The following is a 15,451-nucleotide window of genomic DNA, read 5'->3' on the forward strand; positions in this document are numbered from 1 at the left end:
AACTTTCAGGGCTTGAATACCAATCTCCCTTGCAGATTACATCAAAGAACATAGAGTAAAGTGTTATATGGTGGACTTAGGGAACGGAGTATTCTGGTTAATCAAATAATCTGGTTTTAAAATAGTACTAAGCACATAGTGACATTTGGGACCTACTAAAATTATTCATTGTTTATCCAAAAATTCAGATTTAACTGGGTGTCCTGTGTTTTATCCACTTACAGGTAAACTTCTAGGAGATCCATAGCCACTCCTTTGGAGTTCCTTAGAGAAAAAAGCAACAGGAAAGAGATATTCTTTTATAGCTTCAGGTTCATTGGTGCCAGAAAAATGGGGACAGAGAAGATAGGGAAGCAAGAGGCCCTAAACCAGATGCCCATCGACTCAGAAGCACACTTACCATCACACTGGGTGCATGGGTAAGATGTCACCAGGTCTTTAACTGGCCCTGTGTCAAACCAAACAGTTGTTTCAGAGATCTCAGGGAAGAGCTTAAGACAACACATCACCTACTCTCTAATATTATCCAACACAGATGGAACCTCACCTAAGAACGGGAACAGACAGGGGCAACTTACATCCCTCGTTTCATTTTGCCAACAGAGACGAAGAAGGTGAGTGCCCCACTGAGCAATGTGGTGCTATTCAGAGGAGCTGCATATTTCCTCTGTGCCAAAGAATCCCCTGGTGCTTGGAGACCTCCTTCCTATGGTGTTGATGGTCCTGTGGAAATGGGCCCCATAGGAAGCTTGGTTCTGCTCTGCGTGGCATTGACCGTGCATGTCATTTTCCTGACCAGGTTGCTGTTCTTAGCACCTACTAAGCACCTGGATAGCCCCAACTTATTGAGTGCTTTCCACTGTCCTAAATGTTGCACCTCTGTTATCCCATAGAATCCTTCCAACTCCCTTTTGAGGTAGGTATCCGCATTTCACAGATGAGGAAAGCAAGGCAGAGAGAAATGAAGTAGGAAATGACTTAAGGTCACATAAGCCTTACGTGAGAGACTCAGGATTGAACCCAGGTAGTCAGACTCCTAAACCTGCTCTTTGAACCACAACGCTGTACTTGTCCAACACCCCAATTCAGTCACACCACTCTCCTGCTCAGAATTCTTGAATGGCTCCTGCGATAAGCAGAATAATGGCTCCCTGAACCTGGAACCTGTGAATATGTTACCTTACACTGGTGAAAGGGACTTTGCAGATGGGATTAAGTTAAGGATCTTGAAATGCAGACCTTAGCCTGGATTATCCAGTGGGTCCAATCTAATCACAAAGGTCCTTAGAAGAGAGAGGCAAGAACATTAGAGTCAGAGAAGGAGATGTGACCAGGAAGCAGTGGTCAGAATGGTGTGATTGCTGGCTTTAAGATGGGAGAGGGACAAGCACCAAGGAATGTGGGCAGCTTCTAGAAATAGGGATAGGCAAAGGGCTGACTCTTCCCTAAAGCCTCCAGAAGGAACACAGCCCGCTGCCACCTTGATTTTGGCCAAGTGAAGCTTCTGACCTCCAGAACTGTCAGATAATAAATCTGTGTTGGGCTTCCCTGGTGGTGCAGTGGTTAAGAATCTGCCTGCCAAAGCAGGGGAAACAGGTTCGAGCCCTGGTCCGGGAAGATCCCACATGCTGCGGGGCAGCTAAGCCCGTGCGCCACAACTGCCAAGCCTGCACTCTAGAGCCCGCAAGCCACAACTACTGAGCCCACGTGCTACAACTACTGAAGCCTGTGCACCTAGAGCCCGTGCTCCGCAACAAGAGAAGCCACTGCAGTGAGAAGCCCGTGCACTGCAACGAAGAGTAGCCCCTGCTCGCCACAACTAGAGAAAGCCCACGCGCAGCAACAAAGATCCAATGCAGCCAAAAATAAATAAATAAAATAAATTTATAAAAAAATAAATAAATCTGTGTTGTTTTATGCCACTCAGTTTGTGGTGATTTGTTACAGCAGCAGTAGGAAACTAATACAGCTTCCATTGCTTAAAGGAAAATCTGAACTGCTTTGCAAGGCGTTCAAGGGCTTCATGCTATCTTCCCCCTGTCTAACTGCCTGGCTAGCTTATGCCCCCCCCCCAACATGCTTTACATATTGAACTTCTTCAAGATCCTCAACAGCCATGCCCTTTCTTACGTCAATGCCTTTGCCTGGAACACCCTATCCTCACTTGTTTGTCTGGCAAACTCCTCATCCTTTATGTCTCAGCTAAAACAATACCTCCTCTGTGAGGCTTTTCCTACTTCCCCCAAATGAACGTAGGGCTCCTTTCCTGCATTTCATGCCTCTGCTGCAATTCATATGCACTTCTGTTAAAGCAGATATTAAGGACCGGTCACTTCCCTCCCTGGGTTAAAAGCTATTTGAGGGCACAGGACCTCTCTTCTCACCTTTGGTCTCCCTTAGTACCTAGCATGGTTCCCAGCACATCAAATAAAGGTCCCCAGAGAATAGAGCTCTTATCCTGACCTGTGTAGTGGACCAGTGATGCAGCCCCTCCGGCCCCGTTTCTCCGTTGATAACAAGCGTTAGGGGGAAATCATCCCTTCCCTTCCCTAGTGAGAGATAATGACAAAGAAAGTGAGACACGGGAGTGTTTCAAGTTAAAAAAGAAAAAGTGCTAATCAAAGTTTTGTAATATTCCAGCTGTACCCACAGTAGACAATGCTTCCTCTCCAAGTCTCAGTTTTTTCAGCTGGGAAATGGGTCTAGAGACGAGCTGCACAGAGACAGGAGCTGTGGCCGCGTCGCAGCCTATTGTATCCCCTGCATCTACACTGCTCTTGATTTTCAGGTGAATCCTCTGATGCTGGTTGGTGAAGATCTTGAGGGAGGTTTTTCCACATTCTTCGGATTCATGGTTTCTCTCTAATGTGCACGCCAATGTTGGGTCTCATCTTGAGCGAAAGTTTCCGCACATCACGTTCTATGTAATTAAGTTCCTGGACACTGAGTCAGATGTGACTTCCAAGCCTCCAGACTCACCCGAGGGCTCTCGCACAGACACATCAGATACAGGTTTCTTTCCAGTAAGAATTCTCTGGTGTTGTATAAGACGGTTAGTGACTCTACCCAAATGAAGGCTTATTCACATTTATTACACTTCTGAATTTTTTTTCCTGTATGAATTATCTGATGTTTAATGAGAAGTAAAAGGCAAATGAAGGTCTCAATAAAGGCCTATTACATACCCAGCCCTGGGCTGAGGGACTCCAAAATGTAAGGAATGGCCTCTGCCCTCTAGACATCTACAGCCTGGTTGGGGAGACAAGACTCACGTACATAAAACAGCTGGGGAACACGAGACACTGCGTAGTCATACCAAACCCCAAGGTTTAATAGAATTCAATGGGAATTCAGAGAAAGGAGCGGACAACCAGAGATTGACTAGATGGGAAAGTTGTATGAAAGAGGTTGGCCGTTAACTTGACCTGAAAGGATGGTAGAATTGAGGCTGGAAGAGAGGAGAAAGGTGTTTCCATTGAAAAAGAGAGAGAAGAGAAAGGAAGGAAGAAAAGACGGGAGGGAGGGAGGAAGGAGAGAAAGAAACTCTTTCTAATGTAGGGATTTGCCCGTTGATTTAGGAAACTCCCACAAACTTAGGGCAGCAGCCTTTGAAAATTTTATTTCTCTGACGCTTTCCTTGTTTTAGAGCTCAAGCCCCTTTCACTTCTACCAGGCACACCTCAGAAGGAATGCTCTACTGCCGCATTGCACATGCCTGCCGCGCCCCACATGCCACCTCCACAGCATCCTTGGGGCCCATTCCAGTTTCACAACCAGGTGACAGAGGCACCAAACAGGGAGAGACCCCCACCAGGAGAGGGGCCCAGGAAAGCACCCAGGAGGCTTGTATTCAAGAATGTGGGAGCTCTCTGTCCCCCCCACCTGCCCCCACCATCACTACCTCTAAAAGAATTTCCATATGGGATGCTGACACTTAGAGAGAATGAGGGTCATCAGATCTGAAGCCCTTTTACGTATGTCAGGTTTACAGAAGTTTTCTGGGAACATTAGGAGTAGGGAATGCTTTGTAACTTTTCCTTATTTTCTGCATTCCACAGAGAGCAGCAGATGAGCAAGAGGGAGGAAATTGCAGTGTCTCATCTTGGTTAGATAGTTGGAGGACTTTTTCTGCCAATTACAGTGGTTAAACACTGACTCAACATCCAACATCTGCATGAGAGGTTAGAGCCTTCATTCATGGACAAGTTTCAAAATGAAACACAGGCGTACTACCTCTCATGGGCGATGTAGTCAGAGAACAGAGAAGAGTGGATTTCACCCTCAACAAGGTGGCTGCTTTCTGGAGAAGTGGCAGGACCTGGTATTTCCCAGCATGGTGAAATCGGGAAGTGCCTTTTGTAGCCCTTCTCAGTTTCATGGCCCAGATGGTTTGTTTGGACGTGGAATTCTTTTTTTTTTTTTTTTTTTTTTTGTTAGCATCTTTATTGGAGTATAATTGCTTTCCAATGGTGTGTTAGTTTCTGCTTTATAACAAAGTGAATCAGCTATACATATACATATATGGACGTGGAATTCTTAAGCCCTTAATTCTGTCCCTGCTTCCTGTGCCACTTCCCTAGGAGACTGAATTCATGAAGGGCGGGGCCTAGGTGCCCCCGCCCCCGTGGGGAGAACAGAATGGGGCCTGATGCCCTTGGGGTCTTACCATGTAGACATCCTGTTGGAACATTCTTCACTCCTCCCCAGCAAGGCACACTCTGCTCTGTGAAGAATCCAGGCAGGAAGTAAAAGAGATCTCTGCGGCCACAGTGGAAATGCCCAGACTCTCAGGAACCCCGGATGGTCATCCAGTCTGACTACACATCCCATTCTGTTTTCATTATTAGTGTCTGTCCTGACTGCTAGTTCATGGGCTCCCCCAGGACCGGAGGCATGTGTGCCCTAGACACCATTAGAGCCATTTCAGTATGTATCACAGTGCCTGGTACAGAGCGGCTGTTATTAAATATTTGTTGAATAAATCAACTATAAATGTGGAAGTGATTCCCTTAAAGAGCTCTTTGCTCTTGCTCAGATGTTGAGTTACATTACAAGATGGGTGTGCTGGGGGTGCGTAGGGACACCACTGGGTAATAATAAAAAGGGCTAGAAATGCATGGGAGGGCTCTGGAAAATAGCCCCAAAGTTCCATTTGTATCTGCTGAGTAACAGGGAACCCCTGCAGGTTCTTCAGGTCACCGACAGGGGAGGGCAAGCAGGCGGGGGTTTTACAGGCTGTACTTGATCTGGAAGAGGGTAGGGTTACCCGAAGAACAGTGCGTCTTCTTGGAGCCACCTAATCACTGTGGCAAGCTCCAGAGACGACTTTTGTGGCTGAAGGGTGAATGTTTCAGCCGGGTGAGTGTCAAGAATGCGGTAAGAACTCTAGTGAGCCTTGCCGCTGTGTGAACTCAGAGCTGACGGTGGGAACAGAAGCAAGAGCCAGTGCAGTAATAGCCAAAAATGGCCAAAGAGGAAGACGCCCTGGGACCCAGCCCGGGATCCTGGCGTTGCACCGTGTGGAGTGGGGGTGAAACAAAATAGGAAGATTCGTCTTTCTCCTGAGGGCGGAGGCCATGTCTTAAGCATCTACACCCACAGCCCCAAGCAGAGGGAGTGCCTTGCACACAGTAGCTGCTTAATAAATGCTAGATAAATGAATGCTGGTGGGCTGGCTCTGGGAGACACTGAGGATGTGAGAGCTTGTGGAGGTCCCTGAAGCCCTGTTTACTGTCTTCTCTCCTCCAACCTCCTCGGCCTACTCTTCTGTGTTGTCCCCCCTCTGCTTTAAGCCAGAAGATGTTCCCAAAGACTGCGGCTCTCTAGGTGAACAGCAAAGAGTAAGGAAGGTGACTCTAGCACCTGCCAACTGGGTCTCAGCCTCAGCTGGTCAGGTCACTCCTTCCCTTCTCCTTGGGGTTCCCACTGCCGATAGGATCCCACTCAGCCCCCCCACCCAGTCATCAGGTGTTGTTCACGTTTTCTCCTAGTCTTTCTCTCTTTGATCTCATCTGGGCAGGCAGGGACATGTCACTGCTGGAAGCCTGGCATAAGCAAATGTGCGCGTGCATGCACACACGCCCCTTTCCCTGTCTCGGAGCCATCGTCTGGCCCTCTGCCCCTGGCCTGACCCATCTTTATGAGACCGGGGCTCTTCCTCTCCAGGTGCTGAATGTAATGTCTGATGCGAGAGAGCCAGGCATTTTGCACATCCGCGTCTGCGGCGTTGGCCTCCCTCAGGGGCTTGGGGAAGATCCACACATAAGGAAGGACCTTCCAGAGAGACGAGAAACCAGGAGCCTGACCTCATGATGCCCACAGCGCCTGGCAAGGAAGGTTTCAGTTCTGCTGGCCTGGCCCAGACCCAATTATCTCTTCTAGCATCCACGCCTTCCCTGGCTCCCCTCCAGGCCGACAAGATCTGCTCCAGTTGGGGAAGGATATGTATGGTCTAGTGAGTAGCGGCAGGAGAGGGAAGCCCCCAGGATCTCGGTCACATCATACCCTGGCTCTGTGCCTCAGTTTCCCCCTTGAGAAAGTCTGCCCCTGCTTCCAGGGTTAGGAAGTTCCCTGGTCTCACTGGGGAAGAAACCCACAATGGTGTTGTGTTCCCTTGCAGCCAGGAGCCGCCCGCCCTGCCCTGCCCCGCCCCACCCCAGGAGGACTTGTTAGTTGGTGAAGCCCAGCCAGCAAGGCAGGGTCCTGCAGCATGAAAGCTCGAAGCCAGAGCAGGAATAATAATGATAATCATCAGCTGTGGCGTCTCAACCATCCAGGAATGCGAGGCCCACGCCCTGCGCTCCCCACACCCCAAGACACTCCGAGGGCTCCTTTCCCTTCATTTTACTGCAGTGATCCCACACTTAGCCATTCCCAGCCCAATCCATTTGTGTTCCCAAGGACTGCAGTCCAGCTACCGGCTCATCCAGCCCCCAGGTTCCATGGGAAGAGTGAGCTCGACTAGAGGGTCAAGGGTAGGACGCCAGGCTCCTTGGAGCCTCGGGCTCCTGGGTTTCCCAGAGAAGCACTCTGGCCATCCCTGGCCTGGAGCGCTTTCCCACAGACCCGTTTTTGTCTGGTCAGCTTGAGGTCCAGGAGCTTTGCCTGTGTCAAGACAAATCAGAATTCAAGTCCTGGCTGGGCCACAAATTAACTCACGGTAGGACCCTGGGCAAGTTTCATTTTGTTTTTAACTTCTTTGGATTCACTGTCTCACCTGCCCAAAAACTTCCAAGGTTTCCCCTTATTCACTGAAGATAAACTCTGAATCTCATAGTCCAGCATATGGCTGTTGAAGATCTGGTTCTTTCTTTTTTGGCCATGCCATGCAGCATGCAGGATCTTAGTTCCCTGACCAGGGATCGAATCAGGGCCCCCTCCAATGGAAGGGTGGAGTCTTAACCACTGGACCACCAGGGAAGTCCCAAAGATCTGGTTCTAATTCACCTTTCCAACCCCACTCTTCTTCACCCTCCAGATGCCAGCCAAAAGTGACTCCTTGCTGTTGGTCATGCATATCCCATGCTTTCCCATTCTGGGGTTGCCATCCTTCTTTGGGAATGTCATTTTCTTCATTTCTACCTGGCCAGACCTTCTTAGCCTTTGAGGTCCAGGCCAGAGATCATTGCTTCCATGACTGCCTGACTCTCTTCCCACCTTGGAATGCTGGTTCTTCTTTGTCTGAACCTCAAGCCCCTGGGTCCACCCTCTGCCCTGGTTATGTGCATATCTCAACTTGCCCACTGGGGTCATCAGTGTGCTGAGGTCTCCATCTCTGTGTCTTCATAGCGCCTAGTACAGCATCCTGCATACACGACACATGCTCAATAAATAAGTGTTGGGCATAAATTGTGGCAAATAATCATCCCCACCCTATTAACTTCCCCACACAAATGTGCTTTGAAAAAGTAAACGTAATTATTTTAATATAAAATTGTATGCATATGTGTTCTCCCCAGTTTCCTCGGGGTAGTGGAATGCAGGTACCCAAGTATCCGGTGAAGGTATTAGCTCCGTAGTGTTGGGCCGACATGCGGAAGGCTTTTCTCAACCAGTCGCTGGTCCAGTCTGAACTTGGGCTCTGCCTAGCAGGAGGCGAGCTCTTCCCTTCCTCAGAGAATGGCAATCCCATCCCTTGGGGGCTTCCGTTTTTCTAAGCCCCATCAGCCTCCATGCGCCATGGGACTCATATGCCAGCAGGACCCCTGGATTCAAGTGTTGTTAAGAGATGAGAGGTTGGATGTGTTTAGAAACCTCTCACCTGGATCCTTATGAGAACACCTTGGAGCAGTGTTCGCTGCTTCTGCCTGTTAGTATTGTTAATAACAGTAACAATTACTTCGGCAATGCCTTGTATTTACTTAATGCTTTTCTCCAGGGAGCTCAACTAATCTTTCCCTCATCCCCAGAAAGAAGAGAAGGACCATGGCAATGAAAGAGAAGTGAGCCATTGCGGCCACACTGAGTACAAGCATCCTTTGTTCTAAGAGGTAAATACAATACATAGCACTTCAGATGTGTGGAACTGATAAAGTAGGAAAGCAGTTCATGCCCTGGGACCCGAAACCTATGACTTAAGAATTTTCCCCCAAATCAAATCCTGAGTGAGATGACAACTTTCATACTGAGAAGTTACATCTCACCAATTATAAAATTTGAGCATGCGCCCTTCATATAGGTTCAATTACTTACAAATTGTACACACAGCCTACTATCATTATATCTCAGGGCACAATATATACTTGGGTGAGGTTTGTTTTTAACAATGGTGGAAAGTGTAATTCACATATCAAATAGTGACCTTGATAATTACAAATTACAAAAAATGTTTTGTGGCCGTCATCGTGTCAGACCTGATCAGATTGTCCCTGTGTTAACCTCCTGATGGGGCTGACAAAGAGCTCACGTGAGAAGTGCCAGTGGTGCCACTTTCTCGTGTGCTAGTGCTTGCTGAGTTAGGATGATCTTTAACCGGCAGTTCCTTTGCAGGAATCTTTTTAAACCCCGTGTCCATTTCGTGAAGGTTAATTTAGGTAATATAATCCGTAATGTCATTTAACTAGGCAATGGAAACTGTGATACTTTGCAGGTTTCTAGCCATGAGCTAGGGAGTGGGGGAGCCCTGTCAGCCCCTCTGGTACCCTTGCTTCTGTGTTTCCCCCTGCAGACCCCACGTGTCATACATCGCCCACGGCTCCGTGTCCAGGGTTCCTTGATTCACTCTGAAGGGAGTCTTCTGCAACCCCACCTCATTTCCATCACTGCACTACCACTTCCTCTTTCTCCAAGCCCCTCCTGGCTATCTCAGCCACCTCAAGCTCAAGCTTGCTTTCTTGCTTTCCTTTTCTTTTTCTTTTTTTTGGCCACGCTGCATGGCTTGCGGGGATCTTGGTTCCCTGACCAGGCCCTTAGCAGTGAAAGCGCAGAGTCCTAACCACTGGACCACCGGGGAATTCCCTCAAGCTCACCCTTTCTAAACCTTCTTTGTCAAGCCCACTTTGCTCCCTTTCTTCCCCATCTCCAATAAGGACACCACTAAACACTCAGTTGCCCAGACCAGAAACCACAGGGTCAGTTTCCCCTCCTTTCTGCTTGCCATCCTTCCAAATTAGTCTACTTTCTTTCTTTTTTTTTTTTTCTTGAGCAGTATTTTTATTTTATTTTATTTTATTTTTAATTGAAGTATAGTTGCTGTACAATATCATATGTTATAGGTGTACAATATAGTGATTCACAAATTTTAAAGGTTATACTCCTTTTATAGTTATTATAAAATATTGGCTGTATTCTCCGTGTTGTACTATATATGCTTGTAGCTTATCTTTTTAATTTAATTTTTATTTTATATTGGAGTATGGTTGATATACAATGGTGTGTTAGTTTCAGGTGTACAGCAAAGTGATTCAGTTATACACATACATACGTCCATTCTTTTTCAGATTCTTTTCCCATATACGTTATTACAGAATATTGAGTGCTATACAGTAGGTCCTTGTTGATTATCTGTTTTGGATATAGTAGTGTGTATATGTTGATCCCAAGCTCCTAATTTATCCCTACCCCCCATTAGTCCACTTTCTAAGGGCCCTCCTTTTGGTGTCTCTGGCCCTGACCATTGCTGGGTTGCTTAACCAATTGGCCTCCCTGCCACTGTTCTCGTCCCCTCTCATTTCCCCTCCACATTGCTGCCAGAGAATTCTTTCAAATACAAGAGTCTGATTTGGGTCCCCCCTTCCTAGCCTCTCCACTTGCCTCATGCCTAGAGGCTAAATTTCGAACTCTTGGCAGAGAATTGCCAGCCCGGACCCTGCTGACCCTTCCAAACTGCTCACTCCCAGCCACCCTCCCTGCTCTCGACCCCCGGGCAATCTCCCAGGAGCCCCACCTTGAATACCATGTTCCCTTCTCGGCCTGATGACTTATGTTACTAAACCTCTAAGACTAGCATGCCCCGCGCCTCCCAAACACTGAAGGCAGGGAAAGTTACTCCATCATCCAAGCGCTCCAGCACTTGGTATGAAACGCTGTTGTATTATGCTGAAATGTGATTGGTTAGCTGTCTGTGTCCTCCATAAGCCACTGGTTCCTGAGAGCTTAGACCACATCTATCTTATTTCTATCCCCTCCTTCCTAGTGTGGTGCGGTGCAGGCTCTCTGTGAAGCGCTGTCCCATGGACATGAGGTGTTGGGAACTTCTTCCCACCCATCACCTGCACTGCCCCCTACTCCACCCCCCAAAGGCTAACACTTAAAAAACAATACTAGGTACCAGGTACTGTTCTAGAAGGCTTGGGCATATTTGCTCACTTAATCCTCACCACAACACCATGAGGTTGCCACTCCTGGCATCTCCATTTTACAGATGAAGAAACTGAAGCACAGAGAAGTTATGCATCAGTTCCAGGTCATGTAGCTAGTAAGTGGCTGAGTCAGGAGTGAAACTCAGCATCCTGGATCCAGAGCCCTGACTGTAACCTCGATGGCGTGGAGTCGGCGCCATGCCACTTCACTCAGCCCTCTCCCTGTTCTCCCTTCCCTCCACAAGAGTGGCTGCTGTTCCAAGGCCAGCTGAACACCCTTCCACCCTGCCCAGGCATGAGCTGAGGGTCCGGTGGCTCAGGTGGCTCTCTCCCCCGAGAGGGAAGGACAGACATGACAGTCTCCCTCTGGTCACCCCTGCCCCACTCTCCTCTGGGGCGGCCCCGTGCCCAGCCACTCCATTCCTGGGCCAAGGGCTCTTTGGGGGAGATCTGAATCCTGGTCTCAGTAGATCCAAATCATTTCTCTGGGAGGGTGTGCCTGCACCACGCACATGACCCCTCCCCTGCCCACCAGCCCCTCGGGCACCTGGAGGCCTTTCCCCACCTGTTCTACCTGATCAGCTTCTGGCCATTAATAACATCTCATTCTTCTCTGGGGCTTTTTGTCTATTCTGCCTTGCCTGCCCACACTTCCTTCCTGTTCTTCTTTCTCTTTACAACAAGATTGGGTATTTTTAAGCTGAGGTTTCCACTCATCTCTTACTGTCCGGTGGTTTGCCAGCCTTGGAGGCTACAGTTTGTGGCCTCATGCTGGGCCCAGCCTTGGCCCTCACCCTTAGCCGTCTCTATAAAGCTCTCCCTTCTCTGCTTACGGGGGAAACACCCTAAACTGGCTGTTGGTCAAAGCTTTGGAAACTGTGCAGGACACGCAGGGAGCTGACTCCCCTCCCGCGATGCTATGAGATTGTATATGGAGGCAGGTGAGGATCACGAGTGCTGGAACCTCACCAGGCCTCCAGGGCCACCTCTCCGTCCACCTGTGTGACCCACATTAGGTGGCGTCAGGGGGGCTGCTGGTCCGTGGTCTGCACCATCTTTGCAGCTTTGGAGATGCAGCTCAGGGAGCTCCGACTCCCTCTCTGCCCTCCTGTAATGTCCAAGGTCTCCACCTCCAGGCAGCCCTTCCTGCTTCGCCTTCCGCTTCAGCCCCAGCCCGGCCCCCCATCGCTCAGTCCTCACGGATGGCCTCCAACCTCCACAGGCTTCTCTGCCCCGCGGGTGCTTAACAGAGAAACTTTTGTTTGAAGCCCAAACAACTAACTGCAAAGGGAAGATAACTGAGCTTTTAGGGTTTCCTAGTTATTGTTTGTTTTTAAGTTTGGTTTCTGTCCTCGGCTTTCTTAAAAAAAAGAGAACAGTGGCAACTAAACGAGTTGATAGCCGAGATTTTTGTTTTTAAGCAACTGATAGTGACTCACTGCAGGCTGCTGGGCCCACGGCTAATGTTCTCTAAAGTAACTGATAGACGTAAGGACCTCTAAAGTAATTGATAGGCGTAAGGACAGCCCCAAGCACCGAGGTGTCCTACTGCGCCCTCTGAGTCACCATGAAGGATTAAAAGTATATTCAGCATTGTTTTTATGTTGACTGTGCTTTATAAATTTGAATTTGTTAAAAAAGGGCACCCTCCCCCAACCCCGCCCCCCGGTGTAACGTATATAGCAACTGACTGATTATTGATCGGAAACCAGGGAACTGATGTTCCAGGCAGTCTAGTGGGCCTTCGGGACCTGTGGACTATAGTATCTGCAGCCCTCATCCCCGGCCTCGGCCCCAGCCACACCTCTGCTTCACACTCTCTTGACAGTCCCCACCGCTCCCGCCGGTCAGACGCCCCATGGTCCGGTCCTGAGCAGCGATGCCTTCTGACCCCACCAGGAGCCGGGATTACAGCTCTGTTCCGTCTCGCTTGTTCCCTGGCACCCCTTTTGGAGTTGGTCAGTCATTCAGTCTACCAACATTCATTGGGCATCCCGCATGAGCAGAGTGCCGTGCTGCGTGGGTACTGGGAAAAGTCAAGAAAATGTTGGTGCTGCCTTCGGGAGAAAACACTCTCCCACCACAAACACCCAGAGAGCTGCTTACTACAAGTTCGAAAGAGCTCCATCTCAGAACCAAAGGGGTAAGGGGGAGCCAAACAGGGTGGGCTTTATCAGAAAAGTCTTCTCGAAAGGGGGAGATTGGAGCCTAACTTTGATTCTCAGTAGGGCTGTCCCAGCTGAACAAATAGGTGCGCAGGGCTGGGAAGCTCATCCTGGCAGTGGGACCCAGAATTCCCCCGCCACCTCTGCCAGGAAGCTGCCTTGTGAATCCTGGGCTGCCCGTTCCCCTCTGGGCCAACTGGGCGATAAGGACGGGGGACCAGCCACAGCAAGGAGGAAGTGGCCTGGCTTCCTGTTTGTTTGTGAATCTCAGAGCAGCACCGTGCAGCCATGAACCCCAGCTAAGCAGAACAACCCCAGCCTGAGCCACGAGTTCCAGGGAGCCCACCAACCAACCCAGCAAGCCCTCAACCATCTGGGACTGCAGAGCAGAGACCCATCCCAGGGCGGCCACGCTTGGATAGCTAGCCTCGTAGCAGCCATGCCAGGTCGGCAGGGTAAAGAGGTGGAGTAATGACTTCCCCAGAGAAGTCAGAGTCACACATTCATAATATGAAGCCTCTGGGCAGCTCCAGGGGCTCAAACAATGCCAACTCCCCACCCCAAAGATTATTTCCTAGGACCCTGGACACAACCCTTTTGCCTTGTAAGAAAACCTTGTGCAGAGATTGGACCCTTTGAAAAATGGGGCTGCACGCATTGTGGTTTTGTTTGCAACAGCAAAACACACGAAAAACCACCAGCAAGTCATCCAAAAGCCGATTCGTGACAACAAAACATGATAGATCCACACCGGGGGAAACGCTGTAGCCATTAAAAACAATGGGGTGGATTTGTTTGTGCTACTGTGGTGAGATGTCCAAGATATTTCAGTAAATGAAAGCAGCAAGATACAGAACAGCGTGATCCCTTTTCTGCAAATAATCAGAACAGCAGAGGACATGTTCATATAGGTTTAGAGATGTATGTGCTCCAGAATGCATGACTTTTTTTTTTTTTTTTTTACTGAAAGGAAATTTAAGTAACCTAACAGCGGTTATTTTGGGGAGAGGAACTGTGGAAGAAAAGTGGTGGGAAGGCATTCGGTGTTCATTATGTATCTTCCTGTACCATTTGCATTTTAAAGTGATGTATATATGATATTGAGATAGATATACATATTTTAAAAATATTACCTGTGGGCAATGGGATTATGGTCCATTCTGTTTAATTCTTTGTACTTCTCTGTATCATTTAAAATAAAAAATATCAAAGCAATAAGTATTATTTTTAAGCCAATTTAAAGAATCGGGCAGTGTGCATTTGCAAGATGAAACAGGGTAGAGCTAGGATCATACATTCTCCAGGACAACTGATGGGAGGAGATGGGGAAAGTGCTTTGCTTTAAGATCTGTACACATCAGTAACAGCAGAGCCATTCGACATTCCACTTTGTGGATTCCTTGTGGTAAATGTTTGAGCTGTCTCTGGTTTCCTTTTAACCACTCCCTTTCCCTGTGTCTTCCTCCATTTCATGGCCTCATCATTTAACTTTTGACCTGAACCAAACAGTAAGGAACAGAAATCTGAAGGGAGAAGAAGATATACAATATGACTTCAATACACACGACCTGATCACCTGTCATTTGGACTAACTTGTGTTCACTTCTTTATAAAGGACCTGTATCTGATTCATCTTCTAATCCCCTGAAGCATCTAGCCCAGGACTGCACACAGTAGGTGCTCAATAGTTGTTGGATGAATAAATGGACCAACTTGTGTACATGACACTTGTCCTTTTCAGGTCTGTTCATTCATAGAGCATCCACAAGGTGGAAGGTCAAACCACCCCTAAGCCTATCAGATTTGATTTTGCTCTTCCTCACGAGTGTTTGGGGAAGCTGGAAGGAAACCCTTGGGGCCTCCGAAGGAGAATGTGATGTCCCCTCTGTGTCTCACTAATTCATTAACAACTGTTGAGCTCCCCAAACTGACCTCAGGCTGCCAAAGCCTCACTATCCAGCACACTTGGAGCCTCCCTGGTTTTAGAAAGAGTTAAGCTGAGCTGGTGGTGATCTCCCACCTGGCAAAGAGAGGGGTAGCACCAGTTTGGCTGGTGGTTGAGGCAGGACACTTGGTATGTTTACAGCCACAGACGCCCAGGGGGTTTTGTATCAGGAAGTCATCTGCAGACGGTCACCTTGATCTATTTACTTACCCTCAGAGCTGGTGCTAATGTCCTCCTGGTCCCTTCCCTAGGATATTTTTCTGAACATCTTGTGCTTGTCAACACAGCCTGGCACCTGCAGCAGCAGGCAGGTTGCTGCCATCTGGTGGAGAAGAGAGGCCACAGCTTTGCCAGGCTGGGCCTGAAACAGACTTGAGAGATGGAAGGAACCTTTGAGAACAGCTTCCATGACAGTGGATTTCAAACTTTTGTAGCTGTGGAGCCCTTCCTTTAAATGACAGCAGTGACTAAGGCCTTCCTGTAAGACTGGTAAACTCAACGCTGCTCTGGCTGTAGCAGGGGAAAGACTGGACCCGTTCCAC

The 15,451-nt window shown here is 48.6% G+C and overlaps 1 long non-coding RNA gene across 1 annotated transcript; it reads right to left on the reverse strand.

The window, feature by feature from the left end:
- Positions 1-221: 221 nt before the first annotated feature.
- LOC130706019 (uncharacterized) lies at positions 222-4,790 on the reverse strand. Its single transcript, XR_009006436.1, has 4 exons — positions 4,667-4,790; positions 2,464-2,549; positions 401-448; positions 222-264 (listed from the first exon to the last, which is right to left on the reverse strand). It is a non-coding gene; the product is annotated as an uncharacterized LOC130706019 (long non-coding RNA).
- Between the last annotated feature and the right edge of the window lie 10,661 nt (positions 4,791-15,451).

Source organism: Balaenoptera acutorostrata, chromosome 20 (genome assembly GCF_949987535.1).
Source record: "Balaenoptera acutorostrata chromosome 20, mBalAcu1.1, whole genome shotgun sequence".
Taxonomy (NCBI): Eukaryota; Metazoa; Chordata; class Mammalia; order Artiodactyla; family Balaenopteridae; genus Balaenoptera; species Balaenoptera acutorostrata.